At 35.4% G+C, this 16,246-nt stretch overlaps 1 long non-coding RNA gene across 1 annotated transcript; it reads left to right on the top strand.

Moving 5' to 3' along the window:
- Positions 1-526: 526 nt before the first annotated feature.
- LOC126819799 (uncharacterized) lies at positions 527-6,048 on the top strand. The gene is made up of 3 exons (XR_007679761.2): positions 527-729; positions 4,045-4,233; positions 4,720-6,048. It is a non-coding gene; the product is annotated as an uncharacterized LOC126819799 (long non-coding RNA).
- The last annotated feature ends 10,198 nt before the right edge of the window (positions 6,049-16,246 follow it).

The raw sequence follows: 16,246 nt of genomic DNA, 5'->3' as shown, positions 1-16,246 counted from the left end.
TTAGATATTATACAGTTGTCATTAATAAACAGGTGTGTGTAACTAGCTATAAAAAATGTCACTACTGGTGTAAAAGCGTGACTATTTATAACACCCATCACTATTGAATACACAAACTTGGACAATAGTGGTGTATATCATTCAATAGTCATAGTTTTAACACCTTAGTGACAAAACACCTATTTAATGACTATTGCCTGATTACTAACAATTTTAACTAACTAATACACATTATGTATATAAACTGACAACTTTGATTTACTAGTGTCGTATATTTGCGTTTATAACAGTTATTTGATGCTAAGTCATTGATATCAACATTACAGTGACTGTATCTTTAAACGTCTATGTGACATCTAAACACTATTGTTAATGATTTACTATATAAATTGAAATATGATGGAAGAGAGAGAAACACCAAAATTACAATTACTGGTGATTGACAGTATGAGCACTGTATCTTTAAACTGCTGTGTGACATCCAAATACTATTGTTAGGATGACCCGTGCACTTTACAGAAAGTTGGTCTCGACACGGTTAAATGTGCACGCTTCAGTTGCGTGTCTCGAACTGATTTCTGACTACCCTGCACTCGCTTTGAGTCGATAAATAGCCATGGCACGTGCAATTCTCTACAAATATATCAACTATTACAGCCGTAAAAAATCTATTGTTGACGATTTGGAATAGCAGTAAAATTTTGCTTCTTGGTTATTACAGCAGCTTTAGTAATTACGTTTGTTTTATTTTTTAAATTGCTTTATCAATAACTGTACCGTTAAGAGCGGCATCTTTTGGTTTAGTACAAATACTATCTCTGAATCACTTTCTTTAGCAGGAACATGATACTAGCAGTAGTTTCATTTTACTTTTACAAGTTTCTTAAAACAATTGTTGAGTTGTCTAAAGTGCTTATTTCTAAATTCAATTTCTTGTTCTAGCTTTCTGTTATGTTTCGTAAAAAAGTAGTCTTGATTATCCCGACCTGTCAATCAGACGTAGAATGGTCGATAGACTGGTTAAGCGAGACTAATTTCAAAACAAGGGCACGTAACCTATCTTTTACTCAAAAGTGTCTGGATGTTATGGACACAACTTGGAACCAGTTTTCAGTCTATTATTTATAGATGATTAATGGTCATAGCTTATTAAGTACAACATGATCGTTTATTTAGTGACTATAATTGTGTGAAACTGATTTGAGGCTTGGCATATATATAAATATTGTGGCGTAATTGTCAAGATATTTGGAGATATTTATTTATGGTGGGTCACCCTACTATTGTTAATAATTTACTATATAAATTTAAATTAGATGAAGAGGCAGAAACGCCACTGTCGGGGCAAAATGTAACTCATTCATAAGTACACTGCAAGGTGTATACCGGTTTTTATTAAACCAGTTGGTACAGAAGAGTAAGAGAGAGAGAGAGAAATGGGGTTTAACGTCCACTCGACACAAACTATGTCATTACGGGACTAACATATGGTTTTTAATTTTATTTCAATAATTTCCTTGCGCGTAGGGGTCTTTAGCAGTGGGACGAAACCGGAGGACCCGGAGAAAACCCACAAGGTTGGACAGGCAACCCTACTTCTTGTCACGTACAACCGGAGATTCGAAACCACGCCAGTTGACTTAATGACAGGCCGTATGATACAGCGCGCATGTGCTAACCATTCAGCCATCCAACCCCCATGTATAGAGAAGTAGTATGTTAAAACACCATTTTCATTTCCTTTCACTGAAGGACAGTTAAACTGAGTTTCGAATTAGAATGTGAGAGTAATTCAAAGAGATTTTAATGGAAATGACCTTCGCTGTTTAAGAGTCTGAACAAATGAAAAATCAAGCCTTTGGGTGATTGCTTTTTTCAATAACAATTTTCTGATTTCTTTGAAAGATGTTCAGAAATTGGAAACTAAGTCTAAAGATATCTTAAGACTTTTAATTTCCCACTCAGAATAAAATGAACTCTTGGTGTGAAAATAATAGTTTTGTAACATATGTAGATCTTAGCTTGGAGTATTGATTGAGATCTAGTTGTCCTTCCGCTATTCTTCACGATCTCTCTGTTATTAGCTATAAGCTTCTTATTCGGTTTTTTTCTGTAAATGTTTTTTTTTTTTTATAATCTTCCGCAGTTAAAGGACACAGCCTCTGAATACAGGGATTAATCTCACTGCCACAGTGATAGAGAGTTTAACATCCACTCGACACAAACTAGGTCATTTCGGACAAACATATGGTTCAATTTTATTTCAATAATTTGCTTGTGCGTAGGGGTCTTTAGCAGTGGAAGGAAACCGGAGAACCCAGAGAAAACCCACTAGGTTGGACACTGGACAGGCGACCCTACTCCTTGTCACGTACAACCAGGGAATCGAAACCATGCCATTTGATTTAATGGCAGATCTTATGAGACAACAATTCTACAACGACTTGGTGAATTAGATTTTTGTATTTTATTCAACAACATGGTCAGTTCCTGGTACATAGTAGTTGTTATACTAATGAACACATATTTGCAAATTATTTGGGGCAATGCATGCATTTTCCCACTGACTAATGTTAATTCTTGTCTATTTGCCCAGCTCAAACCGTGTCCCAAATTTTCATTGGAGCAATTTGCGGCTACAACTTGCTCAAAGACACGTATGTCAAGGTCAACCATGGACATTTTGAGATATACATACTGTGAGCTCAAGCTCTCTAGTCTCCAGGTTACGATGGCTCTGGAATTAAGCATCATAATCGATACGGGCTACCATTTAATTCACTATGTGTTTTATCAGTCTGTTACATTAAACTGTTTAATAATACAACAAATGTATTTTGTATAAATAAGTAAGTTATCTATGTGTAATGTACTGTATCTCTATACCCTTTACACTTCAAATAAACACCTGCCAGAATATAAACAACCTGTAGAAATAAACACTGGAACCATGCACAACCATGTAGTTGAGGTGCACTGTCTAAAAATATCAAGAACATGTTTTGAAATGATGCAATAATTCTATTATTGGATCGCTTCCTTTTAAATTTTGGATTTTCTGGGGGTTTGTTTTGTGGGTTTTTTACTCCCGGTTTAATATACCCTCAACACAAAGTTGGTCATTTGGGGACTAAGATATGGTTCAATTTTATTTCAATAATTCGTTTGTGTGTAGAGGTCTTTAGCACTGGGAGGAAAACATATGACCTGGAGAAAACTTTCAAGGTTGGACAGGTGCCACAACTCCTTGTCCATACAAGCGGGGAATCAAAGCCCCACCCCACCCGCCACCACTGTGCCGAGAACAACCATAAATTCAAGTGATCAAGATTAAAATGTCCATCCTTGTAAAATAAGATACTGATAATTGTACGAAAAGCTCAAGGTACCCCAAAAACGTATAAATGTTACATTCTATAAAACTAATTATTATGGACAATTTTCTTTTGACGACTTCGTCACATATAATTGAACACGATAATGTTACTGTCACTAAAGTGTAGGAAAAATTGTAAAAAATACTACTGTTCGACTCACACTCACATCGACACAGTAATATCATGTAAATATATTATTTATGGATAGGGTTTGTAAGCCTGTTCCCCAAGCCTATACAGACAGGTCTGTCATTAAGTCAACTCGCGTGGTTTTGATTACCCAGTTGTACGTAGCAAGGAGTAGTTTCGCCTGTCAAACTTCATGGGTTTTCTCCGGTTCCTCTGGTTTTCCACCCCTACATGCAAGCAAATAACTGAAATAAAATTGAACCATGTTAGTCCCAAAATGACCTAGTTTGTGTTGAGTGGACGTTAAACCCCATCTCTCTCTCTCTCTCTGACAACCTGAATAAAAATACTGTTTAAAACAAACAGTAAAATACGGTATGTTGGCAGCAGCTGTGTCTTAATTACAATAGATATATTTGACAGTACGCAAAGAATGAAGGGATGATTTTATATGTAACGCTATAACGTCACAACCCTATTATCGTTAGTTTCAAACAAAGATTACTATGGCACTTTCTTTTTTATCTTCTTTTTCCAGTATATTCGATGGAGCATGTATGAAAAAGACGAGAACGTATATTTCACTGATGTGGCAGTGTTATCAATTACCATATGGCACCCATGATAATACCATGACGTCAATAGTTTTTTGGCAGTGCATGATGGAAATTCCACAAGAGAAATAAATAGATGAAAGCAACAGGATTTTTCCTTGTATCTCAAGAAAGTATGTTTAATATAATATGAAAGGCATGCCAGGTTTATGGGAAAATAATCTACTTTTTATTAAATACCAGCATTTTTCCATTGATCTATAAACTATAACCCATACTTATGGAAGAATAATTACCAATATATTTGGGCGACATCTCGAAGATTATTCTCTTGTCATTTACAAGCAAGTAGAGTAACAAATATGTAGGGCAATGCATGCATTTTCCCATTGACTTTAATGTTAATTCTTGTCTTTTTGCCCAGCTCAAACATTGTCCCAAATTTTGATTGGAGCAATTTGTGGCTAGAACATGTATGTCAAGGTTAACCATGGGCATTTTGTGATATACAAACTGGAAGTATCATGCATATATAATACTAGGGCAAATCTATGTTAAAGTAGATAATATCTACAGAGATTTTCTTGCTTATCCCAGCAATATTTGGTGTAAAAATGTAAGAATTAAATTATCTTTGAATTCTTTATTAATATTTTCAGAAAACCCCCAACTAGATGGCAAAGGTGCTTATGTGTATGTACAGAAAAAGATATAACAATATTATGCTGCCAGAAGCGTGTTGAAAGTATTCTGTAGCAGGCAGAAACATGTTATTCTTGATTCCTTCATGGTATTTATAATAAAGGATTTTTTAAATGGCATACGTGCCTGAGTCGACATATTCCAAGAACTATTTTCAAGACTTAAAAGAAAAGCAGATGATTTACTTAATTATCTGATGTAGAATTTGTTAAAGAATGAAAAACATTTTTTTTTTGTTGTAATTTTAGGTTAATTATTCAAGGTGAGGTTTATGAATAGTTTTAATTCCATTAATCTATTTCACTTGTCGTCATTATCATAAGTATCACTGTACACTGGGTGTTCTTAATCCTGATATAACAGTTCTATATACATTTCTTAGAACAAAACACAAAATGAAATGAAATGAAATGGGGTTGTTTAACGTCCTACCTTTCTGCTCCTATGCTGGGCTAATGAAGACGGGCATACGCCATACAGTTTGCTATGAGGGAAATTTTGCCTGGGCAGCGACACTATCGCCAACTCTTATATCGAATTCCAACTGCCAAGGGATCTTTTACGTGCATTCCAATGTATACACGGGACCTCGGTTTTTTGTCTCATCCGAAGGACTAGACAGCTGTCCTAGTCAGGCCCTCTGTCCTGCATCACTGACAAGGGGGGAACCACGCCTGAAAATCTGGATGAACTTTCTCGGCCAATGCAGGAATCGAACACCCGATCTCCAGGCTAGCGAGCCAGCGTCTTACCCACTTAGCCACATGATCCCCCAGAACAAAACACATTAAATCTTTATTCTCATGGATATAAAATGAAATGGGGTTTAACGTCCTACTGTTCTGCTCCAAATATTCTCATGGTAAAAAGAAAAAAATGAAATGAAACAAGGCTCAACATCCTACTGTTCTGGTCAGAGACGGGCGATATACCATACAGTGTGCTATGAGGGAAATGTTGCCCGTACAACAGCACTATGGTCTACTCTTATATCAAAATCAAACTGTCAAGGGCTCTTTTACGTGCATGCAAATGTGTAGACAGGACCTTGTTTTTTTGTCCCATCCATATGACTATACCTTGTCCTTTGCCAGGCCCTCCATCGTGCATCACTGACAATGGGGAACCATGTTGGAAAATCACGATGAACTTTTTCGGCCAACTGGGGGACTCGGAGAAAACCCACAAGGTTGGACAGGCAACCCTACTCATTGTCACATATAACCCGGAAATCGAAACCACGCCAGTTGACTCAGCAACAGACCTTATGATACAAAACACGCGATGGGGGGGGGGGGGGGAGTTGTAACTGTTTGATATTGTGGTGTAGATCAATTGTCCATTTTATTGTTAAATTTTTAAATCTTGTGGACATTCAAATCTCGACCATCCGAAGCTCTAGAGAGTTAATTCTAGGCTTGTCATGTGAATAAATATCTGAATAATAATTCATATAACATTTGAAGCCAAAATAAAGACCTACAATAGGCAGATATAGCCTTGCATAATAGGTCTTTAATGCTGAATAAAATCAAGGTTATTTGATGAATGGAAAATTCCCCAGGGATACTCCTGAGTTTTTTTATTGCTTGTCTCCAGTTTTTTCATCTGTTGGGGTTGACATATGCCCTGTTCCTTTTATTTTACAAGCCCCTCTCTTATTTTCTATAATATTCCATGGTTATCATTCAAGATACATTTTCATGCATGAAGGGAAGTAACTCTTTTAATCTTAGAAATCTTATTCTCTAGAATTAAAACCTCGTAATGTTCTTTTTATCTGTGTGTTATTAGCACGATGTAGTAAAAATGATACAATAGCTTTGGGTTAAGGCTTGAAACAGAATGTTGCATTCCCTGTCAAAAAGTTTAGCAGAAATGAATTTTCAAAATTAACTTTTGTAAACTACTCTTCAGCATGAATATATAAAAACCATTCTCCTTAATTTCATTGGCTGCCTTTTAATATTAAGGTTGATTTTAGAATTTTATTGTCAGTAATTCAAAATTAGCACCATCTCATTTATGTGCCCATCCATAAAACTAAGGACTTTATCAAATGTATTACTGCTTTCTCATCCAACACGTGTCTGTATATCTTTTAAAGTCAGTTTAAACACCCATTTATTTTGTCAGCTTTTAATGAATTGATTCCTCTGTAAATGTTATCTTTATAATATGTATTTTTGTGTCTTTTTCATCTCTTATAGGTTCTTTTAAATCTTATAAATGTATATGTATTGTCAAAACGAAATCTTAACAATTTTGTGAATTGATGCACTATATAAGTAACTAATAATAATAATTTTTATCAAAGATTATGAAACCATGAAAGATTGAGTTTTGGGTCTGTTCAGTTTTTGGTGTGAGCTCCCGTCCTCATGGGGTTTATATGGCTGACACCCTGAACCTTGACCTAATCAAACATGGGGTAAACAAGATGAATAAGCATATACATATTCCTCAGGCTTGGATTCAGGAATATACGAGTATAGGTTCGGGGAGATTGGTGGACCTTTTAGTCTTGAATTGACATCGATTGTGATGAATTGATCAGATTGCCACAGGCTAAATTTTTGCATAAGCTAGATATACTCTAGAAAGCACCAATTACAGTCAATTTTTCAAAAGAATTTCTTCAGGTAGGAGGGGGAGGGGGGAAACCCCTACAAGGGCACTTTAATTACTGGGTCAGGCTCAGTGGCCTATACCCCCCAGTTTGTTCCTGCTACCCCTTGAAGGTACATGATCTGAGCACACAGAATAGCACAAGACAGATAAGTATATTATAATTTATGACAGGAACAAGGCGTGTAAAACAGAGTAATTCTTTTAAGAATCACACCTCATCAAACACATAAATAATTTCATTTCTCTTTTACTGCCAGGAATAAATCACAACTCATAAACAAACAGACAAAAAGTTGCCCAATTTCAGAAACCATAATCATTTATTAGACTTGAATTTGTAAACAGCCAACTAAGAGCAAGGTTATTGAATGAAAACAGAACCACACTTCTGTATTGAATCTCTGCAGACATTTATAAACATACATTGAACAATAGACCATGACCTTTGACCCTGGCATCAGACCAATAATAATAAATACATGTATGTATCTAGTCTTACAAAAAAACATAAATACTTTCTACTTGGCTTGAGTGGCTCTAATCGATGTTTTTATGTGAAGACTCCTAACAATGTTTTTTGGTGCTTGAAAGGAAAGTTCCACTTATGTCATTTTGAGACTAACATACATTTACATTTTTTCTTCTGCCACATGTGAAACACTCAGAGAGTAATTCTGCCCAGGCAGCATCATTTAAAATTAGTCAACATTCAGCATCCCCTGCAGATGATATAAACAAGATGTGGTTACATCTTCGGCCACATGTGAAACACAAGGGGGGGTAATTTTGCCCAGGCAGCAACATTTGAAATTAGCCAACATTCAGCATCCTCAGCAGATGATATAAACAAGATGTGGTCAAAAGCCAGTGTCATCTGTAATTTGCATGGGATGAAAAAACAAGGTTGGCATGCACATAAAAGAAACCATGTGAGTTAGAATTTGATATATAAGTGGGACATTACAAACCTGTCCGGGCACACTGTATAGCATACAGCCTTCTTCATCAGCCGAGCTGGTGCAGGAAAGTAGAACGTTAAACCCTGCTGCATTTCATTTCTGGAAATTTTAACATTCTGTTTAATTTAGAAGTGTTAGTTTGTTCCAAATAGTGTGACAGAAAGACTGACAGATGGACAAAGTCATTTTAATTGTCCCCTGCTTTCGAAAGTCAAGGGACAAGAATATAACTTGATTTCCATGTACCAAATTTTATGGTTTGTAAATTGATTGACAGCTGAATACTTCAGACTCAGTCGATCAATTTTGAACATATTTTCTTTACCTCTGATTAACAAGATGTTTGTTACTTGATTGTTGTTGTTCTTAGTGTTTAACGTCCGCTTATATCGAAGGTGCTATAGCAGATGAGTGTTACTTTTCATTTTCATTATTTTAGCGCATGCGAAGGGGTCTTTCCTGTGGGAGGAAACCAGAGTACCCGGAGTAAACCCACGAGGTTGAGAAGGCGCCCCGATCTCCAAGCCACATACGCTGACACCAGGGATCGAAACCACAACCGCAAGTCAGACGTGACCGGCCAGGTGGAAGCGCAGCACTCTAGACCACTAGGCCATCCCCCCACCCCTGCTATGTTTTTTACAAAGAATGACACTTTCTAGCAAGTTGGTCAATTACACTGAAAGTCAGTCAAGACTTGTAAATATGACCAAAATCGAGAGCCCTGATCTCAACCAGCCAGCAACAGACATCTACATCACCCCTGGATTCAGACCAATCATTAATGGTGAAGTTGTTGTGAATACAAAATGAACACAAAAAGTCCAGTTCTGTGTAATCTCTCTAATTGAATGCATTAAATCATGTAACTATCATTATTAGGAAATGTTTCAGTAAATGAAGATTGACTGATCTCATCAACGCTACAGCTTGTCTAAAGACATTATATCAGCAATTTCGGTTATGCTTGTTCGGGGGGGAAAATCGATACTGCATCACCATGTATTGAAATTGAAATTAAGTATGAGTTAATTAAGGCAAAAGCCTGTCCCGAAGCATCAGTGACGATGAGCTGTGTGAGGTTGTTAGTAATTGTATCTCTAATAGACCATGAAGGAAACTTGTGCAAGAAAACGCAGACAAGATGTCTCGTTATACAGCATCTGTAGTGAAGATATTTGAGTAGGTAATACATCATGAAGGAAATGAAACAAAACATACACACTATTTCTAGTTCTTGCTGGGGAATACATTTTTTTGTTGGACATTTATATTCGTGGTTGGGGTGGGGTAATTTATATTCTTTGGGGCATTTATATTTTTGGAGGTGAGGCATTTATATATTCTTGGCAGTGGGACATTTATATTCTTGGTGAGACATGTATATTCTTGGTGAGACATTTATATTCTTGGTGGTAGGGCATTTATATTCTTGGTGGTAGTGCATTTATATTCTTGATGAGGAATTTATATTCTTGGTGAGACATTCATATTCTTGATGAAGAATTTATATTCTTGGTTAGGGCATTTATTTCTTGGTGTGATATTTATTTCCTCAGTGGGACATTTATATTCTTGGCAGTGGCACATTTGTATTTTTGGTGGTGGGGCATTTATATTCTTGGTAGTGTGGAATTAAAATTCTTGGTGGCAAAAAATAACCTTTAGCAGTTATAATTCGATGAAAAGCAGAAGGACAGACGGACATAGCCCACTTCAATATCCCTACCTTAACTTCATTCAGCGTGGATATAAAAACCTGAATTTATCCAATTTATCTGATCTGTCACACTGATTTATTTTTGTTTCTACATGTCGATTTTTAGAGGATCAATACCACAAAGATGGTACATATTTCCAAATATGGTCGTCTTACTTTCTAATTCTGCCAATCAACTTCAAGACATAATCAATAAGATTGAAGAAATACAGCATTTTATTCATTTGCAAACAAATGCCAATAATTCAGACACATCGCAACAAATTGTTAAAATCTTCTACACGAAAAGATAGCGACTAACTTGAAGTGGTGTCTGCCAATCAGTGGGGCAATCTCTCCTCTTCAATAGCTGGCGTTAAATTAAGGCTTGAACGTCAAGTAGTAGCAATCAATCTCTGGTGGTGACCCTTCGTCTGACTTCACACTTTACTCACAGATTACGGGGAATTATAGTGGATTAGATTAAATACACTGGGGTGAATGGGAAACTATTTCAACGACAAAGCGCTAAGAAGTTAAACACACAACAAACATCATCAATAATGTCGATAAAAATAGACTGGTGGAAGAACATATAATGAGATGGGGTTTAACGTCTCACTTTCCTGGGCTAATGAAGATGAGCATAAGGCATGTAGTTTGCTATGAGGAAGATTTTGCCCAGGCAGTGCCAAGAGTTTATTAACATGCACACAAATGGGTACATAAGACCCGTTTTTAAATGAAATGGGGTTGAACATCTTACTTTTCTGCACCAATGATGATGAGTATATTCCATGTAGTTTATATGAGGGAAATTTTGCCAAGGCAGCGGCAATTTTTTTTCATATCCATTCTTTGTCAAGATCCTTTCTGACCAATTCCATGGAAACCTGCACTAAAACGTATTAAGATAATAAATGATTTATTTCTTTCATTGGTGAAGATGGAATACTTATCAAACTGTTCCGCTATAATGTTGCACGTTTAAATTAAATCTTACTTTTTTGGGGAGCTAAGTTCCTTCCGACCAATTCCATAAAAACCTGCACAAAGTTAATCATGTTTTCATTGGTGGTGATGGAATAAGGCCCAAACTGCAATTATGCATACCGGTATTTAGCATATCTGGAGTTTATTTTATTGTTATGCTATAATGTTGCGAAATTAAATCTTACTATTTTGGGTAGTCAATCTTCTGACCAATTCCATAAAAACCTGCACTTTGATCATGTTTTCATTGGTGGAGATGGAATAAGGCCCAAACTGCAATTATGCATACCGGTATTTAGCATATCTGGAGTGTATTTTATTGTTCTGTTATTAAATCTAACTATTTTGGCGAGTCAAGTTCCTTCTGACCAATAAGTTAATCTTGTTTTCATTGGAGAAGATGGAATAATCCCCCAAACATAATTTAGCACTATAACCAATAAAAAGCTGTTATTCAAGGAATAGGCCGAAGCACCATTTTGGCAATGACGTCAAACCTACTTTTCACCGAACAAAGACCGACTCGGCCCGATAACCCCGAGAACCGTATCCCGACCTACTATACGTTTATTGACTAATCACCTGAAACTGACAATCTGATTACTATAACTCTCCAATAACGAGACTCGTAAAAATTCTCATCATTTCCACGTCAATTTCCAATCAATAGTCGACAAGGTTCGCATTAAGTGTAAATAGTTCCAACACATGGATAAGGAGAAAGTGTCCGATCAACAGATTAAAAAGAAATTTGCAAAAATATTTCCGGACCTTTTTATTAAAGACGGAAGAAAATCGATCAAAGATTATTTCTATCTATCGCTTACTTTTAATCAATGTCCCAATCTTTTCACAAAAGATGCATCTAGAATGTGATGATACCTTAATAAGGTTATATTTCATAGTCGAACATGTAATGAATCCATTCAAAGTCTGCGTTTGAAAAAAAGATAATAATCATGTAATCTTCTATATTGAATCAGACATTTTTAATACCATTTTCTTATCCATTAAAAGAAAATGCATCAAGCGGTTGCCATGCAAGATTGCAAGATGCGCTCACTGTTTTGCAAGTAATGGACAGAGAACAAGCTAAAAAAGCGAGGGTCATCAACCTTGGTATTACATACTTTTACACTATTGGCATACAGGAGTGGCCATTTTGTTCGACAGTTTTGATCTGATTTTCACAAAATTAAAACTCAACCGTTATTAAAATCAGATAAAAATTAAAATGATAATGCAGTCAATTAGGTCATTTTGAGTGGAACATACGATCAATTAGGTCATTTTGAGATGATTATACAGTCAATTAGGTCATTTTGGTGAGATGATCAAAAATCTGATTAGGTCAATTTAAGATGATCATACACAGGCAATTAGGTCATTAGCTTCCAACTGAGGGAGACCCTTTGGGTCAAATCATTTGCCCAAGACCAGCCTTGATTGGGCCTGAAAACATTCCACCCACATCAGAAGATACCCACCACCAGCCCTTTTAGTAACAATTTCTGTAACCATAACCGAACAATTGATAAATTGATAAATCTTTCTTTTAGTTCGGCAAAATCTTTCACCCTACTGTGGAGGCCTGATTAGGTCAAATTGGTTGTGCCTGAAAATAAATCCCACCCACATCAGAACATATGCACCACTAGCGTTCTAATAAACAGTTCCGTATCTTAAGAACACAATTGGTAAATTAAATGATATCTGCTCTTCTTAAATCGTTAATACAACGTTTAATATTTTCTTTAGGTATTGAGTTCCGTAATGCATCAGGCGGAAGCCATCATTACCGTTAATGGTAATAATGGCTTATCGAAGCTTGGCAATGATAATAGCTATGTGATGTATTTTACACCAGTTATTACGCGTAATCAACCTACCGTAGTTACGGCCACTGCGTATGATAGCCAATGATTGAAATGAAACGAAACCTATATTTTTTTCTTCAATGTCAATATTACTAAAGATAACGATTTGAGTTTGAAATAAAAAATATTTACCTCATTTTTTATTTTATCTGATAGATATTTTTTCTTCAATGTCAATACTAAAGATGACAATTTGAGATTAAAATAATTTTTTTTTTTATATTGTTTATTTCATTTGATTAGTGTATCGATTTGCTGTCAGTGTATTCAAATGTCTAAATTATGGGGTATAAGTTGATGTGTCATATTTTTCCAACCTTCATCCATAGATAAGTCAAAGTCATGTTTGTGTCAATGTACTAGAAAATAAAAGTAGCCTGTATCGAGTGTTCACAAGAAATGGGGGTATATAAAAACTGACGATAATATAATTCAACGAAAATTAATTAATTGCTAAGTAGCATAGCATCACATCAACTCAAAATTTGAGACTAACATAGGGGAAGAATCCTGTCTTTACCATGGCATATATGTCCACTCTTTTTCTATTTCCAACTGTAAAAGGTTCTTTGATACTGTAAAGATCATCTCCATAGGACAGTGATTCTCAACCAGTGTGCCACGGCACACAGGTGTGCCGCGAGATCTTCCTAAGTGTGCCCCGAAATTTTTAACGGCACACAGAGAAAATTTCTCACTAAAGAAGCCAGCTATTTGATGAAATTTGAAACACTGCAATAAAGTAAGTTCATAGCTGTGTTTTTCTTTATTTAGTTGGAATCATTCTATGTGTCTATGACTAGTCTCTGTCTACGGTTGTATGCCGTCTTCTTTTGCCAAATTCAAATATTTTTCATATATATTTAGCCAGGTGTGCCGCTATTTTTTCATGTGTTCCTAGGTGTGACATTGGCAAAAAAAAGGTTGAGAACCAATGCCATAGGATTTTAAACCTAGGTCATCTTAATGCATGGATATGCTGTGACATGGTTAATACAATACTATACTACCAATGCAATAAATATAACCATTTACATTTTACCAATACAATAAATGTATGTTTAGCCCCTATTGTGTAATTAATTTGACGAAGTGACGAAGAACTATGTTTTATGTTCTAAGAATAGGTTGGGGAAAATACCTCCAAGGCGTTATATTACGGCCTACACACAGTAAGTGGCGGTTGTCCAGGACGTAATATAATGTCCTACACATGCTGCAATCGTGGGGGAATTCCCAAGAGATTCCCCCAAGTGACGAACTATGTTCAAAGAATAAGTTGGGGATAAATACTTCCAAGGCGTTATATTACAACCTACACACAGAGAGTTTCAGTTGTCCAGGACATTATATAACAACCTACGCACTTAACAGATTAATATTACTGACCATTAATATTTTACCAATAAAAAAAAATGCATGTTTAATATATATATATAGAACATTAATATCTTTATTCCAGTGAGTGGTTGTGTAGGTAGGGGTCCCGGTGGTAATAAGACATCCCTGTTAAATACTGATTCAATTTATCTCAAATCCTTTTAATAACTCTACGGGGATGTACATCAGATTTGAACAGGACGCGAAAAATCACAGCATAAAAGAACATTTTAATCATTTTTATAATTCTTAACACTGAGGTAACGGTAATCAAAATCAACCCAGACAACAGTTATGCAAATTTATCCAGTCTTTGTTGCATCTACTGTCTACAGCTTTTTTTGATTATATTTTGTAGGTTGTTTTGTTTTTTATTCCGTATAAATCAACCCTAAAAGATTTCAAATATTTGTTTCACTTTATCTCAAAAATGATTTTAAAAAATTACTGCCATGTAAAACAGAATTGACCATGCAGAGAAGAGTCGCGTAATAATTAAAATATTTGATCATTTTTGAAATTCTTAATCAAACTGGCACACAGTACTATCTATTGCCTAACGCCTACTATCTTGTACATTTATTGAAACAATCAGAGAAAGGTGAAAATTGATGAGCATTAACAGGGATGTCATACATTAGATGATTTCTTTCTTAACCCACTATGTACTTATTTACCAGGTACGTAATTTGTCCCACGAGATCGAAAAAAACATAAAGATGCACTTAAAACAATCCTCGTTGAGACCGTAAAAACTTCCAGCAATCATTAATTTATAACAAACAAAAGCAGGTGGAATAAGCTCTGCATTCAACCATTCACGCTACCTCTACTACTTGCGAATATAAATTATATCGAGTTTTAGAATAACATTTACATAAAAACTATTTGAATATGTAATTCAAACAGACAATAACATTCAACAATAGATACACAAGCACGTGCTGTTGGAACCAATCCATTGGGTGCGTCAAATTTAGATTTGCTTCTAAGAAATCATGTAAATATATTGTGGCAAGTTCAGGGAGTTAATATCTACGTTATCTAAACAAGCCCCCAAGATTATCTGCTGCTGATATTTTGGGTTTTGTTTTCTTAATTGAAGGAGTCTCTAACTCAATATATTTTCCATAATATTTGAAATTAAAAACACAAATTAGAATTCAACATTGATCAGTTTGAATCAATATGGATGTTGTTATCTTGCCGTGAAACTACAGGATCCTAACATTCAATATTTCAGACACAATTAACATTCTATATATAATCAGTACACGGGTCGTGTACCCAATGGTTTTGAGTGCCATTTTGTAATGAACAAATAAAAACATATCCTACAACAGAATGTGGAAGTAATTAATAAAGGCTGATTCACAAATGACAAAATAACAATGTAGAATAACGCGTAGAATGCACTAAGCAGGTGTAATCAACTGTCGTTCAATTTGAACTGTTCGCGTATTTCACCGAACATAATTGATTAGATAATACAATATTTTTTTCAAAAATAGAATATAAAATAACTTTATATACATCCATATTAGAGCCATATGCCCTTTTATTAAATGTTAAATAATGAATTTGAGTAAATATTAAAGAGGATTAAGTAATGAAAATGGCTGGGATTGATGGGTCTCTTTTTCACCTGACTGAATCCAAATCTACCATTGACATTTTGGTTTTATTTTCTTAAAGATACATTATGGGGGATTCGATAACGAGTTGGCAGTTCTAACTATAATAGTTAAAAACTAGATAACGTAAAGGCAATTTGCTGAAAATTTCATTCAAATTGATCCACTATGAACCGAAAACTAAACAAATGGAATTTCTGCCTAGCCTCGGTCATCATTACTGAAGTCAGTACGATAAACAGCATAGTCTCGATTATCCATTTAATCGTTTAATCGAGAAGGAAAGTTATGCAGTAAATCGGCTCACAATC

This window comes from Patella vulgata, chromosome 4 (assembly GCF_932274485.2).
Source record: "Patella vulgata chromosome 4, xgPatVulg1.2, whole genome shotgun sequence".
In the NCBI taxonomy this organism is placed as follows: domain Eukaryota; kingdom Metazoa; phylum Mollusca; class Gastropoda; family Patellidae; genus Patella; species Patella vulgata.
Note: the sequence above shows the minus strand (reverse complement) of the source record. Positions and strands in the feature narration are given on the sequence as shown.